Genomic DNA, 16855 nt, shown 5'->3' with positions numbered 1-16855 from the left:
GTAAACACGGTCAGAATCAAAAGCAAAGGCGGACAGCGGTCCTGCGCAGTATGGTGGCGCCATCTAGGAGTCTTCTGAAGACTAAACAGCGCACTAACATTAAATTGATTGATTGATTGTAGGGTTTAACGCGCCGACGCAACGCAGGCGATGAGGCGCGCCGTAGTGGAGGGCTCCGGATTAATTTTGACCACCTGGGGATCTTTAACGTGCGCCGAAATCTCGTACACACGGGCGTTTTTGCTTTTCGCCTCCATCAGAAAAGTGGCCGCCGCGGCCGGGAATCGAACCCGCGACCTCGTGCTCAGCAGCGCAACGCCTTAGCCACTGAGCCACCGCGGCGGGTGCACTAACATTCGCTTGAAGACCTGTCGTGGTTGCGTCATCGCAGACGTCGTGAAACACATGATTTGGTGGGAGAACCAAATTTAAACTTCTCGGTAAATAAAGGAAGCACACTTAAACTTAAATTGTATAATTTCTCAGTTAATAAAGGAAGTAGTGGGGGCACTATAGAGCAACAAATCTTTCGAATAAAACAAACTTGTATTTTGTTGCATGGCTCGTTTAAAATTGCAAAAATACAGTACAAAAATGGCAGCTTGTCAATGAATTTTTAGTCAAAGGAATGAAAATATATCACACACATTGAGATCCGGTTGGCACGTGCAATTGAAGAGCTTCATGTAATGACATTTTCTGCTAAAAAACTCATTCACAGAGACTGGCGTGCAACGTCATCATCTTGCCGCAACCGAAAGCACACATGGCTGGCTGTGCAAGTGCCACCCTTAGATTTTTAAGATTGGCCCCGTAAAAGTTTGACTAATGTCTTTCTGAGGGAAATGCATTGTGTATTGCTGCCAGAAAGCAAAGGAGCAGCCAATTGTAAAAAAAAAGTAAGTGAATTTGGTTTTCAAGTTATTGCCCTCGCCTTCTCGGCATGGGAACGTTTTGCATAGTGCCACTCCTGACATTTGAACTTAGTCTCAAGGCCTTAATGAAAAAAAATTTTTTTTGTCCTACACAATCAATATGTGATAAAAGAATTGGACTCTCTTGAGTGGTGGTAAGGACACACATCCTTCCGATCGGTTTTACCCCACCTATTCCGTCATTTGGCTCACAGTTTCTCATGTCTAAAATAAGTGCGATAACGTGATAGGGTGCAAATATGCTTGAATTTAATTTGCCACAGATCATCTGAATGTCAGCTAATGCGCCCCAAGAGTCCTCGCTCTTCCTACACTGATGCCTTAATTGGAGGCTGAAGGCCTTGCCACATGAAACCCATCTTCCACTTCTTCTCAACCATCCTGCAATGCTTGTGGATTCTCAACACTTCAGCCCTGGGCAGGAGAAATGTCCTTCGTGTGGCTTCTATATACTTTTTAAAAGGTAACAAAAACAGATGCATCAAGCTTCAGGTAAAATTTTAAGGCCCACCATAGTTCTCACCAGACAAATACAACTTCCCCATCGGTGCTCCCCACAATTTGCGGCAACTGCAGAAATTTGAAACTTGTGACAAATCAATGCAAGGGGTGCACCTAAGTTCCTATATAAAGTGGGATGCTGTATTGCTGTTCATTCACTCACTGTTGTCAATGCTTTTCAGTCCAACCTAGTACAAACATGATGCAAGGAATAGCAAATTTACCCCTCTCTAGGTTCAACTGACCAACATTGAACTAGTGGAATTCATAAATTCCACTAGTTTCTATTGAGTGTTTTGTCATTAGTAGAGATGGCCACTTTTCTGATGGAGACGAAAAGCAAAAACACCCGTGTGCTCGAGATTTCGGCGCGTGTTAAAGATCCCCAGGTCGTCAAAATTAATCCGGAGCCCTCCACTACGGCGCGCTTCATCGCCTGTGTAGCGTCGGTGGGTTAAGCCTCATAATTAATCAATCAGGTCAAATACAAATAATAACAACTGACTGCAAATCAACTTGAACATCGTCAAATACGACCATTTTTGCTTTAATGAGCATGAAGCTTCTAACCCGAGATACATAAAAACGGGGACAATTTTTGTGGGTTCAGAATGATACATGCTAATGCTCAATAAGAAAAATGGTAATAAATAGAAGATTAAACATGACGGCAAAGCTCAAGAAAGAAAACTCAAATTAGAGCTTTGCGAGATTTGACTACTCATGAGGCACACTATAGTAGAGGGCTATGAAATAATTTAGTCCAACCATGGATTTCCAGTGCGCAAGACAGCAAATTGGAACAAAAGAACCTGGTGGACATTGCCCCAAAGAAATGAAAGTAACCCAACAGGTATTGCACAAAAGGGGGCATCACTAACCAATTGATGCCCCAACAGTGGATTGATAAATAATGAGGTTTTAACACGCCGACATTACACAGGCGATGAGGCATGCCGTAGTGGAGGGCTCTGGATGAATTTTGACCCCCTGGAGATCTTTAACGTGCACCAAAATTTCGAACAACACACGAGTGTTTTCGCTTTTTCCTCCATTAGAAACGCAAATGTCCCTACAGTCACTAAAGAGGGGTGCTTGCCAGGCATGCTAATGGCTAGCAGGACCAGCTATTCCACTGCAAAAGCCAGCAGCAGTCAACAATCCATGCCACTACTACCTATTGACAAAAATATCAATTTTAGGTATTTCAATTTACATGCAAAACAGCAGTGTTACACTTCTACTAACATACACAGTAGTTAGCATACACCCATATTTTAGAAGAAGGTTTACACTTGTTAGGCTTTTTTGCGCTACTGCGGCACTGTGTGGAGAAGCACTACCCCCTGTCACCACGCATCCATCCAAACAAGTGCCGTGAAGTAAAGTTTACAAAATGCACGTCTTATGGAAATTGAGTTTCGTTCCATTTCCATTTAGACTGCAATGTTGTTGCTCACTCAGATAATAATACAGTCTACAGAACAGTAAGCTAGCATTGTGGCAATTGCCACCACCTGGTGGCGCTAACGGATGATTTTCTATGTACACTCGCGGGAGGCCGCAACTACAGCGCCAAAAAAGGTACAGCGTGTGACCTGTGGGGTCCGTGTCCCTACACCCCTGACAGTGGCTGTTGTGTCCTCATTTCCGTGCGCTATGTTCGCAGGACCGGTCACCACAAGCATGTGTTATTTTCCACCATTGAGCGGAAGCATTCAGACTGCAAGTCATAATAGACTCGCAATAAAGGTCATGCAATGCCACTTTTGTAATACATGTGCCTTCTTTGAAGCTACTTCAATGACTTAAAGTATGGCTCTTATGAATGCATTTAACTTCTATCAGAGTATTTGTATGTTTAAGTCCAACAAGGTTCAGCACCTGGACTATTGAGTTTCTTTTTGGCTGTGCCTGCGGCTCCGTCAGAGTCATTCAGTTATTTTCTGGTCACAAAACTACGGCCGAAGTTTCCTTCAGGGACAAATGCTGCCGCTAGGATTGCCCCTGTCAATGAGAAGGCTGCGCCAGCCTCCCACAATGCTTGCTGGTCAGCTGTTTCTCCATCGACAACACACCTGCGTTGTCCTGCTCTTCATTTCCAATAGTAAAAACCCGTGCAAACTATGCATATCTTCGTGTCAGTTATTGTCGCGTAGCTTAGCTGCAAGATAGAGGCAAGACCACGCATGTTACAAAGGCAAGTTGCAGTATTCGTTAGTTGCGACAGGCGTGGTTATGTTTCTGCCTTGGAGCGGTGGACATTTGCGTTTTCGGTTTTTGACTAGCCTCTGACCTTCCGCCTAGATGATACGAGTTAACTAGCACCAAAATTTAAGTCGTACACAGCCCTGGGTGGTCTGCTGTGCTGAGCAAATAGGCACACAAACCAAGCCTCTTACTACGTTGTTTTAGCACTTTATCTGCTTTATTTTATAGTGAGGCGATCATATAATAATAATAGAAAGCTGCAGTTGGAAAGTGAGCATAGATGGCAGAAGAAAATGCTAAAAAATGGAAGCGACATCATGGGTGCGCAGAGGGGGGAGGAAGGGGTGGATATTACAGTCTTGGGTGACTGCTAGGCTAAGCACATAGATAGGGTGTCTAACAGATAAAAACTCGCACGCAGAGCCACCCATCCAACCAAATGGCAAGTTAAACAAGCATGCAGGCACATTATCAAAATATGGCCACCGCAGATTTTGGGTACGCGACACAGAATTACAAGAAGCTTTCGCCACTGGCTGGCCACAGCAGGCAGCTGACAAGCGCGTACAAAAGGGACTATACAAGCTCACCACGGCTGTGCTGTACAACTGTTTATTTACATAAGCTGGTGGAAATAGCCAGGTGCATGTAGGGAAATGATAGACCTAATACAAATATCATAGAAGACATTATGCGTACAGTCTCTCCCGTTTCATCGTTGTTAGGCAACGATAAGCGACGTCGCTTTGCAGGTGGGTTTACTATTTCTGACTGCGACCGTGTCTTCGGCTTCGTCAGACATGCCGGCAGGTATTTGAATATCCAAGGGACAGCCCCAACCCAGAGCTTCGGCTTCTCGCGCTGCACAACACAAATTGCTGCTTATCGTGAACCCACCTGCTCAAATAACATCCATGAAGTCTAAACGTTTCTCGCACACACACACATGCTTCGACTGGAAACTGAAAGCATCTGTCTCCTGTCGTGGAATGGCTCACTTCCACTTGTCGCACTGGTCGCAGGAAGTAGAACAGCGAAGCTTTTTCCTATGCACTTTGAGAGCAAAAGTGGAAACCATGCACGCAGCACATCTGCGGCATCGTACTTCACATGATTTTCCCTTCCAGATGAGTGAACAAAGGTATATTGCACAACAAACACCACAGCAAGGTCACGACCCAAAGCACTGGAATACGGCCGCAGCCTTCCAAGTTCCAGGCCGCCTGCATGCAGTCTTATTGATGGTCTTATGCTGACGTGGTTAGTCGTTTCATCGAGTGAAGGAGCCGTAGAAGCGGCGAACCGATGCCAAGCGGCCGCCGCTTGACCGTCTGCTTCTGACAAATAAAGGCCTGTTCCGCGGAGATCGACACCGTTGAAAGCGCCGTCGAGAGAGAAGGTGGAAAGGGCCAGACAACGCCGGCGAGAGGAGCCGCAAGGCCACCTACTTTGATATGGCAGCGATGACTCACACCAACCACCGTTTTCAACTTTCGCTGTGCACTATGGAAGTGTTATTTTTTTTCCTGGGTAGCGTGGCTTTTTTTTCTCCCTCGCGTCAAAAACATGGACAGGAATGATCGTCTGTGGCCCGATATTTGTCCCAAGCAGACATCGGGCGGCCGAGCGCGCCTTGTGAATGCGTGATCGTCTGCTATGTTGGTTGTCGCCGCAGTAGCTGCGAAAAGGCGGCACGGAAATGACGGAACAAATATATTGTTTTATAAAATCATGCCCATTAACTCAGAAACCACAAATAGGCGTTCACAATAGAACTGCGTGTGAACAACAAAATTATACACAAAAGCAAAACGCTAGCAGCTTGCAATACCTCTGCCCGAGAGCGTTAAATAAAATCGAGTTTTCAAAGATAATCTGCGCAGACTTCGCATCTTTCATCAGTCCCTTCAAAAGTGGCGGTTACGAAGCTTGATTGTTTGGGTTTGTACTTTGATTGCGCGTAAGAGCAGCATGCATGATATCAACATTCGTCTATATTCTACAGTGCGATTGTTTACAGTTGCAGCCCTCAATAAGCGAGCTGCTGGCTAGGCAGCGGTTATTACGATCGTGTCGCCGTTCCAGACGGTGTGAGCCACTGTAGTGCTCGTTGCATGTCTACGACGACGAACCCAATGCCAATTCGCAACTTCCTAATTCACGGTGAGATGAAAAGCACGACACGTGTTGCGACAACGTGAGGCAACGTGGATGCTTTTCGTGTCAGCCCAGTGGGTTTCTCAGGCCCACGCTTCGTAGCAGACGACCTTTGTTTATGATTTCGTTTACGTGGCCGGGCGACGGAGACCGGGCGGCGTGAGTTGGCCTACCAAGGATGGCGGATCATTGTAACGTATTTGTGACAAGGCCTAAATGTGCCGCCAGATGGTCAGCGTTTCTTGAATTTATCCAATCATGGTTTGAAATAAACGCTTGCCCAATGCCAGCGACGTCAACAAGCCGTTTTGCGGCGTATTCCCCCCTTTTCCCTAGGGGCCTCTCTCATGCTCGTCTAGGTACCCACTGTCCCTATAGTCTTCAATAAGACCGCTCTGTAGCCTGGCCTGTGTGCTTTCGAGCAAGCGCACTAGTTCAAATTTTATTCGCGGACTTATTGAAGTCTGTGAATAAGACTGTCAATAAGCACGTGTGTTTGTGCAAGCAGGCCCAGATGTTTCATCTCATGCCCAGTTTGGAAATACCTGTAAGGTGCAATCCCCCTTCCCATTTGTTACCTTTTCAACCCTCTCTTGTAGTAATAGAAGCTTGTCACTAGGCAACTTTCACCAACTAGGAACGGATATCGTAAATGTTTACTGCAATTAAGCTTGAAAATTTACGCACCTTTCCAGTCAAATAATTAGGGGTGTGCGAATACCAAATTTTTCGAATGCGAATATCTAGCTTCGAATATCGAATAATTAAGGGCTTTTGAAATGAACTTTTTTTCCTGTGTGAATTTTGATGAGAATTGGCACAGCAACTGGAAATGCTTCAGTGATACACCATAAAAATATCAAAGCAATATTTTGAAACCTTTTTTATTAAACAAAATTCTTTCTGTTCACATTGTACCGAGCTTGAGCGGCCTATAAAACATGATAGAAAACTTGTTCGAAGTGCTTTGCATTCCGAAATGAATGAACAAAGTCGTGAAAGTCTTAGGTTTTAAATGCATAGCATTTTAGTAACTCCCAATGTCACGCGGCGTTGGCGTGCCTTGTCGTAGTCCGCAGGCGCGCCTTGTCGTAGTCCGCAGCCAGGCCACTACACTATAAAAGAAATAACAGTTTCCGGCGCCCGGTTTCGAACCCATGACGCCGCGGCCGGAACGCAAGGTGCCCGGCGCACTACCGACTGAGCCACGAAACCGACACAGATTTCGATGCACCGAACGCGCCTTATATCCTTCACTCATTTCTGGTTTGTTTCGAAAGCACCACAAGTTGTCCCGCGCCTCCGAAAGATGGCGACACGGGTCCCGCGATCGAGAGATACGACTTGCCGGCGCACCCCCTCGGAAATGCTGTGCATTTGATCGTGCCCCTTGCGAGGGGGATGTCTTTTCTTGAAAGCAGTGAGAGAGTGCATTTCGTCAAGGACCAGCATGTCAGGAAGATGGCGAAAAGAAGGACTGATGCGCACTGTTTTGCCCAGGCTGTCACACCGGCTATCAGGGCGCTCCAAAGGCGTCTTTGTTCACCGCCCCAAGAGACGAAGAGGTTCGAAAAAAGTGTAAGCGCAATTTGCACCGGCAGGAGAGAGAGAGACAAAACTTTTTTTTATCATTTTGCTTATAAATCTCGCACTCCGCTCACTGCTCGAAAATCTAATAATGGAAGAAATGGGGCCACACCACGCCGAAAGATCACGCGATAAGTGAACGACGCCAGACTGTGCACGAGTTAGTCAGCAATAGGCAGACTCTACCGTCTCCATCTCACCTCTTACCCCGGGCAGATACTTGTCTCATCCGGCAAGCGCAAACAGACAGCCTTCCAACCCCACACATACTACATCGATTAGAAGGCCATCGCAGCCCTGCACGGTGTTCTGGCTTTCCCAACACGTTGCATGTTCTTTGGGACTGTTCTGCTTCGCAACCATGACTCTCGCCGCCGGAGAGACCGGACCGAGCGGCCTGGTGGCGAGCCCTGGTGGCTCACATACGTCAAGTCCTTCCGTCTGTATAGATAATTATTCTTCTTGCCGTGAAAGCAGCCGCAGCGAAATACGGTGCTTCAGCGACGCTCCCCAAAGAGGAAGCAGGCTGGCCATTCCCTTAGTCCCGTTCCATGAGCCCCTCGGATATCAACCAAATTGGAGCCAAGTTCCCGAGCCAAGTTCCGAAGCCAAGGGATGTACGCCTTTTCCTTCTCCCTTTTGTTCCTTTCGTGGTATTTTCCCTTTCAGGCGGCTGGTTTCTTTGTCTAACCCTTGTAGAATACTCCCAGGACCCCTGAGACTTGACCGAAAACGAAAGCAACCCTGCTTGCTCTGTCTGTTTTTTTTTTTTTTTTTATTACAACAAAATGTTTTTTAGATTTCCGTTGTTTTTTTTTGAGGGAGAATGTACAACAGGCAACGCAAGAATGTACAACGCACGAATGGAATCAAAATAGACCTAGCAGTCACGAAGAAATCACTGGGGCAAGCGGCGTAGGTGGCAAAAAAACTGTTTTGACAAAAAGGCTTCCGAAGTTTAGATGCACCAAAGTATAGATGTATGGAGTGGTAATATTAATTTCCCTAAATAATTCTGTTTGTTAAATACTACGACAGTAAGGTACATTTTTAACACCGTCAAGATGTTTTTATTGTTGTTGTTGATTGTTTGTAGGGTTTAACGCGCCGACGCAACGCAGGCGATGAGGCGCGCCGTAGTGGAGGGCTCCGGATTAATTTTGACCACCTGGGGATCTTTATCGTGCGCCGAAATCTCGCACACACGGGCGTTTTTGCTTTTCGCCTCCATCAGAAAAGCGGCCGCCGCGGCCGGGAATCGAACCCGTGACCTCGTGCACAGCAGCGCAACGCCTTAGCCACTGAGCCACCGCGGCGGGTAGATGTTTTTATTCCGCACTTCGAGTAATCAGTAGTCGCATGATTACTCGCAGTGCGGCGAAACGTTGCGCATGAAAGCGATATGTCTCGCCCGCATTGCGGCGCTCGTATATTGCAACATGTCATACTTTTATTATCCCTGACATGGCTAGTCAGGTCGCTCTTAAGACTAAATCTAATGTCACAGGCATTAATTACAACTACTGGCATTCAATCGTACCCGGTGGCGCAGTCAGACGGTGCGCCAACGCCCAGCAGCTACGCCGTGCGCACCACAGCTCTTGACGCGTCGGCCGTTTCTTTCCCAAGGCTAGCACGCCTAGTGTAAAACATACCAATAACTAAGTGTAAGCATCGCAAATCAGACGAAAAGTTTACTTTGCGAAGCGCTATCACAAGCGCACACACCACGTTTCACCCTCAGGGGTAAAGTCCACGAATCGTTCAATGACCTCCGCCTTTCGAGCCACGCAACTTCCAGTAATCTGGCTTGTGATCTCAGGCGTTCCCATCGCGATAATGTCCGTGGTGAATACCACAGACGATAAAGTGACTGAACAGAAACTTGGCCGAGCGAAGCAGCGAAGACGAACTCAGAAACGAGCACTACACAGTTCAGGCGGCCGCCATCTTGGATTGCGGCAGCCATGGCCAATGAGGAGGGCCGTTCCAGTGCGCGCCAACCGGAAGACCAATCACGCTTCAGCATCTATTTCTGGCTTCGTTTATGCGTCTTTCTTTATGTGCCGTTTGTGCGTTTTTGAATGAACAAACATAAAATAGATAACTGGAACCGGAAAGACGATCGCTCGGTCAATCCAATGGTGCCAAGATGACCGCGCCCGGTGGCACCTTTGCGGAGATACAGCGCTCCGAAAATTGCCGTTTTTCGCCCTTTTGCGCTGACATTTTGTCACCGCGGCTGCCAAAAGTATTTTTTATGCCACTTTGTTGCGGTTTTCGGCGAAAAATTGTTCCAAACGCACAGGATAGAAAACATAGAAGCCTAATATGTGGCTTTCATAAAACGATGTTTTGGTCATTTTTCCGAAGTTGAAAGCCGCGTCCCCCCTTAAAATAATAAATCCAAACATTCAATAATAGCCAATTATTCGAACCCTTTCGAGTATTCGAAATGTTTCGAATACATAGTTTTCGAAGCGAATACGAATATCACATGCGTATTAGCTTCAAGTCCAAGTGATGAGCATTGAGTTTTAGCTCTTCTTGCTGTACTACCCTGTCGTTGAGTCCGTGTCGTAAGGCATTGTTATTTGGCTGAAATTTCCCAACTATGCACCCACCGGTCTTGGTGATCCCTTTTCCTAGTCTTGGGAGGTGTCAGCTGTCGTGGCAGCGCAGCAGCAGCAGGACCAGCCACAGCACTGGGACCACTGGCTGTCTCTCCTTATGTAGCACCTGTAGCAAAATGTGCACCACATTACAGGCAAATCAAAGGAGCCATAGCATATGGCCACCCCGAGAAAGCACAATGTCTAGAAAAGCTGTTTTACCAGTACATTTATGAAAACAGCTTGCATAGCCGATGCAATATGCAGCCTACTTCATAAATACGAACACCTTCACAACAGTGGAGCTGTTTAAGCTTAGGCTTGGTCTAGTGGTGTAAGCAAAAAAAAAAAAAAAAAAAAAATGATACCAAGGAAAAGAACTGCGCCGCCTGTAAAGGGTGCACCACTGCTGATAGGGTACTATAACAGTAAAGCCGGCTTCCGCACCCGCTCAAGTGTGAGCACAAGGGGCATATGCATATGTGCACCCCTTACTATACCATTTTAAAGGTGACAGTCTTTCTTGAGCTGCACCGCACAACGAAAATTGGCTCAGCTTGCACTAGTGGTGCTAAAGTGGAGAAACAGCAGAGCTGGGGGTCAACCTAGCTTCTTCCCTCATGGGATCTGCTGTGAGTGTAGGGGACCGACCGGAACAGCGTTGTAAAATCCGGCTACACTTGGCCTCACCCCTCAACACTTAGCCTAGCCTAGCAAGAACATCGAAAAACCTAACAAAACTTAGCAATGCCTAGCTAAACTGGAAGAAGCTAGGTCGATCACGAGCTCTGCTGTTTCTCCACCCTTGCACCACTAGTGCAAGCTGTGCCAATTTTTTTTCTTTACGTAGATGACTGCCTGCTTATTGTAAAACGTGAACTAGGGTATTGTTTTGGCTAATATATTTTTTACTGCAAATTACAAATCTATGATTGAAAGTGCTCCAGTGTAGAATGGTGGCATGCATATAAAGTGTGGGGTCAAAACCTGAATATAACAGGAAAGCTACTACTATACAGTTATCTGCAACAAGCAACAATCATTTATTATTACATAAGCGTTATAAGCCTCACAGGTTTAAACTCCAGTGTTGTGACTTTCGGCTGACACCAAACATGGCCATCGCCACAAAAAGTAAAAAACACGACAAAAAAGCTCGAACTGATGTCCAATTTCTCAAGGCAGTTGCTGTACACAAAGTGGATTAATGGTTTTGAAAACAAATTAGATACATTGAGGTTTGCATGGGCATCACACTTGTGCCTTCAAGGTGCGAGACAAACCCACTGCTTTGATGCCACGACTTCTGTACGGTTCTGGTGGCTGGCTAAAGGTGCACCCATATATGTCGTTTATGTCTCCCTTCGTTTGCATCTCCTTAGGGCTGTAGCTGTTGTTCTTAAGTCATGAACCAACTACCTCAGCAAGCACATTGGGCATGTGACAGCCCAGCCAGTGGGGAGGAAATACACAGGACAGCACATGAGAACAGGTGCACCCCAGCCATAAATAACAGTGATCCTGGGGAGGTAGTCACATAATGTGTCACCAGTCTGCCTGTTGAAGTCATTCACACGTGTCTTCTGATGGAAAGTACTTCTGTACCGGCTAAGAACAGTCGAATGCGCAAAGGCTGCACAGGAGGCAAAGAATGTAGTGAGGAGAGACAAGAGCTGAAGAAAGGAAAGAAAGGGATGCAAGCACAATGTAGCAGTATAAACAAGACCTTGATAAGTATGGCCAGAGGAAACCACAATGATTTTGCACTTCAACGTTTAAAAGCAGCCTTCAGTGCCTCTACGAAGTTTTTTATTACTGGTGTTGTAGGAAGGCCATCATATTTTGAAAACGTATTTTTATAATGGTGAAACCTGACATGTTTGTTTTTCTAAAATCCCCTTCTTGAGGAGAAAGTGATTAAATTATTTTTTGACCCCAGAATGACCCGTTCCTTGTGGTTTTATGCCGAGGTGCCGGCCCTTACCTCACTCGATGAGCTCTTGTGCACAGCAACCTCCGGGACCCAGGTTGGACCCACAAGCCCACGAAGCGTGGACACCGCTGCTGTGTTGCAGACATGCATATCTGGACAAACGCAATTAAAGCGAATCACTTCACTGACAGCTGCAGCATTTGACTTCGTGGTAGAAGTTGCACAAACATTTAATGCTGCATTACCATAAGATCACACGTTCACTCCCCATTTTTACTAAATGACTCGTAGCAACGGGGAAAATTGCGCAGTTTGTTAACAGGTTAAAGCGGGAGGGGGGCTGGGGTCCTCTAAAGTCCCTTCATCTGCGTTTGGCTAAGCGCCGATCAAGGGACTTTAGGGTCCTCGTCGCCAGAACTCCCCCTAACCGGCAACCGCCTACCTGTGCTGATTTTTGCCCAGCCAGTCAAGGCAAGGAGTACCAATTAACTGTGACTCTGAGCTCCTAATTAAATTGAATGCGAGCAAACGGGAAAACGCCTCGCGCGCACGCACTGAAGGTGGCAAGTACAGTGTGTTGCGACGATAACTGGAACACTTTAAAAAATTTTCCTGAGCGATCTGCCGCTCTGTTCACGCTCAAACTTCACACAAAGGTCGCATTTTGTGGTCTATTTTGTTTGACACCGGGAACAACAACGGTAGTTACCTGTTTATTCTGAAAGTAAATAAAAACGATTTTCGCCTATGGGAAGATGGCGTCGATTTGGACGTGCGAGCCCGAAAACCGGGTTTTCTGATCGTCTGTTAGCTCATTTCTAGGTGCATTTTCTGATCGTCTGCTGCCCCATTTGGCTCCGTACGTGAATCCCAAACATGCGTTTCACTCTGCAGGTGGTTCCGTCGTTCCAACATCAACTTGCGCTGGCTCGCACGTCCAAATCAGCGGCCATTTTCCCATAGGCGAAAATCGTTTTTATTTATTTTCAGAATAAACAGGTAAGTACCGTTGTTGTTCCCGGTGTCAAACAAAATAGACCACAAAATGCGACCTTTGTGTGAAGTTTGAGCGCGAACAGAGCGGCGGATCGCTCAGGAAAAATTTTTAAAGTGTTCCAGTTATCGTCGCAACACCCTATGGTGACACTAGAGGCAAGCAAGTTACAAAACCACGACCGGCTATATTTTGTACGACCTGCTCACGCCGCCGTCTCCTACGGGAGCGCGCGTCCCCAGAAATGTCACGTGGGCTCGCTCTCACGCCGGGCGCCCCCGTCAGATGGCTCTGTAATTGATCCTCAACTTCGCTTGTTTACGCACGGCCCGCCGTGGGTTTCCATACGGTGTGCGATGTTCCACGGCTAACAGGGATCGTAATTATCGCGGATGTCGCACGCGATTTTCGAAGTTAATTAGATATGAATCTAAGTCTCATGCAAACGTATTTGTATATATTCGTGCAAATGTATTTTTGCTGTGGTGCGCTGACAACAGCCTCACTCGTAACTGTGGCTATGATAGACTTCTATTCCGTTTGTTTTTTTTATTTCAAGCAAATGGAATATTCGGCTCAATTATAAGTTTACGCTCGGCTAGTCTCTTTCCGGAAAAACGTTTTAGATATCAGTGAGAATAAATACATCGTAAGGTTACGTTACGAAATGAGTGCATTGTGAAGTAAAATGTCTTAAAGAAAGGAAAAAAAACGACTCGGAACATTTACATTACAAATTTAAGATTAAAATGGTCTTCGGGAAAGTGGTCATTATTTGGTACTTGGTTGATTTAATTGTTGGTCAACGGGAACTCGTGAAAAGAAATTCCTTTGGTGGAACGGCTGCTCGATTTGCAAAACGCAGGGGATCGCGATCTTTTGAGGTGGAGGGCCGAGTTGTATAAATCCGACACGGTGGAGGGCCGCACGGCAAATCGGGGAGGAGGCGGGGGGGGGGGGGGCGGGGAAGAGGAGGGGGGGTGGGGGCTTTGCAGGCAAAGAGAATAAAATCAGCGAATTGATTATTAATCAGGCTAAATGTGAAGATGGGGAGCGATCAATTCTCTGCTGTTGTCTCCCGCTTATCACCCGGGCCATTTGAGGTCAAAACTGACGCGTCGGCCTTCAGATAAGAATTAGGAACAGGGGGGAGGGGCGTACGGTTCTGACAACCGAGCCGCATGCGGCCCGATCGCGGGCCGCAGGTGGCCCGAGGGCCGCGGGTGGCCGACCCCTGGCATAATTACGGAACACAGCAGTGTACCATTGTCGACAACAAGCGCGATGATGTGCTGCGGTTTTTAAAAAACCATTGTAAAAAAAGGGGGTGTAAAGGTGTTGTAAAAAAGGTGAAATAACGACCACGACCACGCACAATTCATTTCGAGCAGTGCATGCGCATGTTGCAATTGCAATTTGCCGGGCGCGACGCGGCCGGGAGGCACGGCCCGAACCCGACAAATTTATAATATTACCCTGGTTTGGCCCGAGCTTGACAGAATGTAATAAAATAAGCCTGCGCCAACCAGTCATTTTTTAAATATCAGCCCTAGTCGGAATTCATGAGCTCGAAAAAAATTTGCGGTCTTTAACCTGGAAACGTACGTAAGCAAACTGCAAGTATATTGGATTTAAATTTTTATTAAACTTGGATTGAGCTTTGTGCAACCAAATTTCCTTGTAGAGTACGTATTTTCAAGAATCTCGGCGAATGTGCTGCATGCACTTCTGACGCACACCGGGGATTATTAAAAGGAGTTTGAGAAAGGGGAAAATCTTCTTTATTTACACATTTATTGAACAGATATTCCAGCTTCCGTTGATCCATTGAATTCGTTTCACAGAAAAACTCTCCTTCAATATGCTTTTGTGGAGAAAAAAAAGTTGTCCAAAAAGCTCTTTATAGTTCTTCAGACAGGACGTCTTGCTTGCATTATGTAGCCCACCGAGCTGAAGTTCCGTTCGATTTTGTTTTCATTCGCTTTTCTATGTGTTCACTTAACCTAAAGGGTAATTATGAGCAAACTTTTTGTTATCAACAATTTAAAATTTGCGGCACGCGACTGCCGGGCCTCAGGCACTGCGGGCCGGCGCGCGCCGGCGCGCGCCGGCACGGCCAGAAAAAAAAATTTGTTCAAGTTCCAGCCCGGCCCGAGCCTGACAAAATGCGTGCTACAACGTCCGAACCCGGCATGCGGTCAGAGCTGGGCTCGGGCTTTCGGCAGTCCCGGGCCCGCTCAGTTTCCTAGCACAATTCCTATGCAAGTCAATGCGACCGTGCCACGACTTGAGGATCAAACGCAGCGCCGTGGCTTGCAGTGGCGCTCCAGCGAACTAAAAAGAACAAGACAAGCAAAAACAAAATGCGCGCGCTGGGGAGCGGCGGCGTGCGCAGGTCGTACAAAATATAGCCGGTCGTGTACAAAACAAAAGGGAGGCGGGCGGTTCAGGACAACTCTGTCCTACACGTCAAAAAGGTGTGGCATCACATGTAGTGCCACTTTTCGCTACTCAAATTGTGTAGTCCGCACACCAAGCTTCATTCGAACTGGGCACATGCGTCCACAAATGCATTACCTAGATCGTATCGTTGGTTGTACACACAATGGTTTGCGCGGGAAACATGACTACGGAATCGAACCAGCTTACGATCGTCTCGAACAGCTGTTACCACGCGTGCTGAAAGGGCATGCCCGGCACCGTTCCTTCGCTGCTGCTCCTGCATACCGTCACTAAACACAGACTTGATCCACTTGATCGCACATTTCCCCAAGGTCCACAGCAAGCAAGCGCGGGAACGATGCGTGCGGAAAACTCGTCAGACTAGGGAAACTCTGGTCAAACGATCCGCGGTTTTTCCCTGCTTAGTCCATGAACCCGCTTAACTAGCGCTGAATTGTAATGACCGCTGTACGAAGCGTGATTTTGTATGAAGCGCGCAACAGAGACGGAAGGAAGTATTACGAATCACGAAGAATGCGATCAACAATACCTGGAGGCTTGAATAAGAAGCGCCGCAGGCAAATCGGAGGTGTGGAAGTGGTGTAGACTGATTTCTTTTTTCAAAACTTAAAACTTTGTGACGATTTCGTGTTTAGATGATACTTATTCTACTCCGAAATTTCGGGTTATAGTCAACTACAAGTATTACAGTAATCCAAGCGATTGCCGCTCTGCTGGGTTTGCCGGGATCCCCTCCAGGCATAGAGTTCCTCCAGGCAGGAAAAGAACCGGTCAGTCAGCGGCGGCGGCGGCGTTGCTAGAGTTCAATTCATTGGCGCCATCACGACCGGGCGCCATGGATGATTGGCGCGTTGTATGAACCTTTGTTGCCAGTGTTTAGCTACACAAAAATGTTCAGTGTGGCCAAACCTTCGTAACCACACACAAAAAAAGTGTTATAATTTAAATTTTTTTTGGTAAGAAACAGTTATAATTTTGTTGTTAAAGCTTGTAATATATCCTAAGAATCAAACTAACGTGATTTAATTTTGTTAATTACATGTTGCCAGTACTTTATATAAAAGTTGTACAGTGTGGCCGAATTTTTGTGATCATTGCATTATTTTTGTTTTGTTTTGCGAGTTTGTTTGAACTTGTATTTTTAATGTTTATATTTATATTACAAACTTTTTGAAGGCATGACGTTTAAGTTTCTTAATAGTTTTGCAGAATTTTTTGTTGCCAGACGTTCACACTTATGGGCCAGAAACGGTCAAACGGTACGTGCGCCCAGTGACGCATCTACCGGGGCAGGGGGGGGGGGGGGGGGAGCAGAAGATTGTCGACCCAACCCCCCTGCCCCGTCTCGGAAGCTTCTATTGTTAGACATTCTTTGTTGTTTAGGGAAGTAGGAATATTGTTGTGCTTTTGAAAAGAAGCACGTGTATGCTTTGTATCGTGTGATTTTTCATTCGTGTGTTAG

The 16855-nt window shown here is 46.5% G+C and overlaps 1 long non-coding RNA gene across 1 annotated transcript in view; it reads right to left on the bottom strand.

The window, feature by feature from the left end:
- The window catches only part of LOC144140617 (uncharacterized), a 34682-nt gene extending 18487 nt beyond the window's left edge, over positions 1-16195 (bottom strand). Inside the window, exons 1-3 of the long non-coding RNA XR_013316357.1 lie at positions 15923-16195; positions 11988-12088; positions 10016-10130 (exon numbers count right to left, since the gene is read on the bottom strand). This is a non-coding gene — a long non-coding RNA (uncharacterized LOC144140617). The remainder of the gene's footprint in view (positions 1-10015; positions 10131-11987; positions 12089-15922) is intronic.
- Between the last annotated feature and the right edge of the window lie 660 nt (positions 16196-16855).

Source organism: Haemaphysalis longicornis, unplaced genomic scaffold (genome assembly GCF_048455015.1).
Source record: "Haemaphysalis longicornis isolate Haplotype H1 unplaced genomic scaffold, Haemaphysalis longicornis Haplotype H1 scaffold_1, whole genome shotgun sequence".
Lineage (NCBI taxonomy): Eukaryota > Metazoa > Arthropoda > Arachnida > Ixodida > Ixodidae > Haemaphysalis > Haemaphysalis longicornis.
This window is presented reverse-complemented; position numbering and strand designations above follow the sequence as displayed.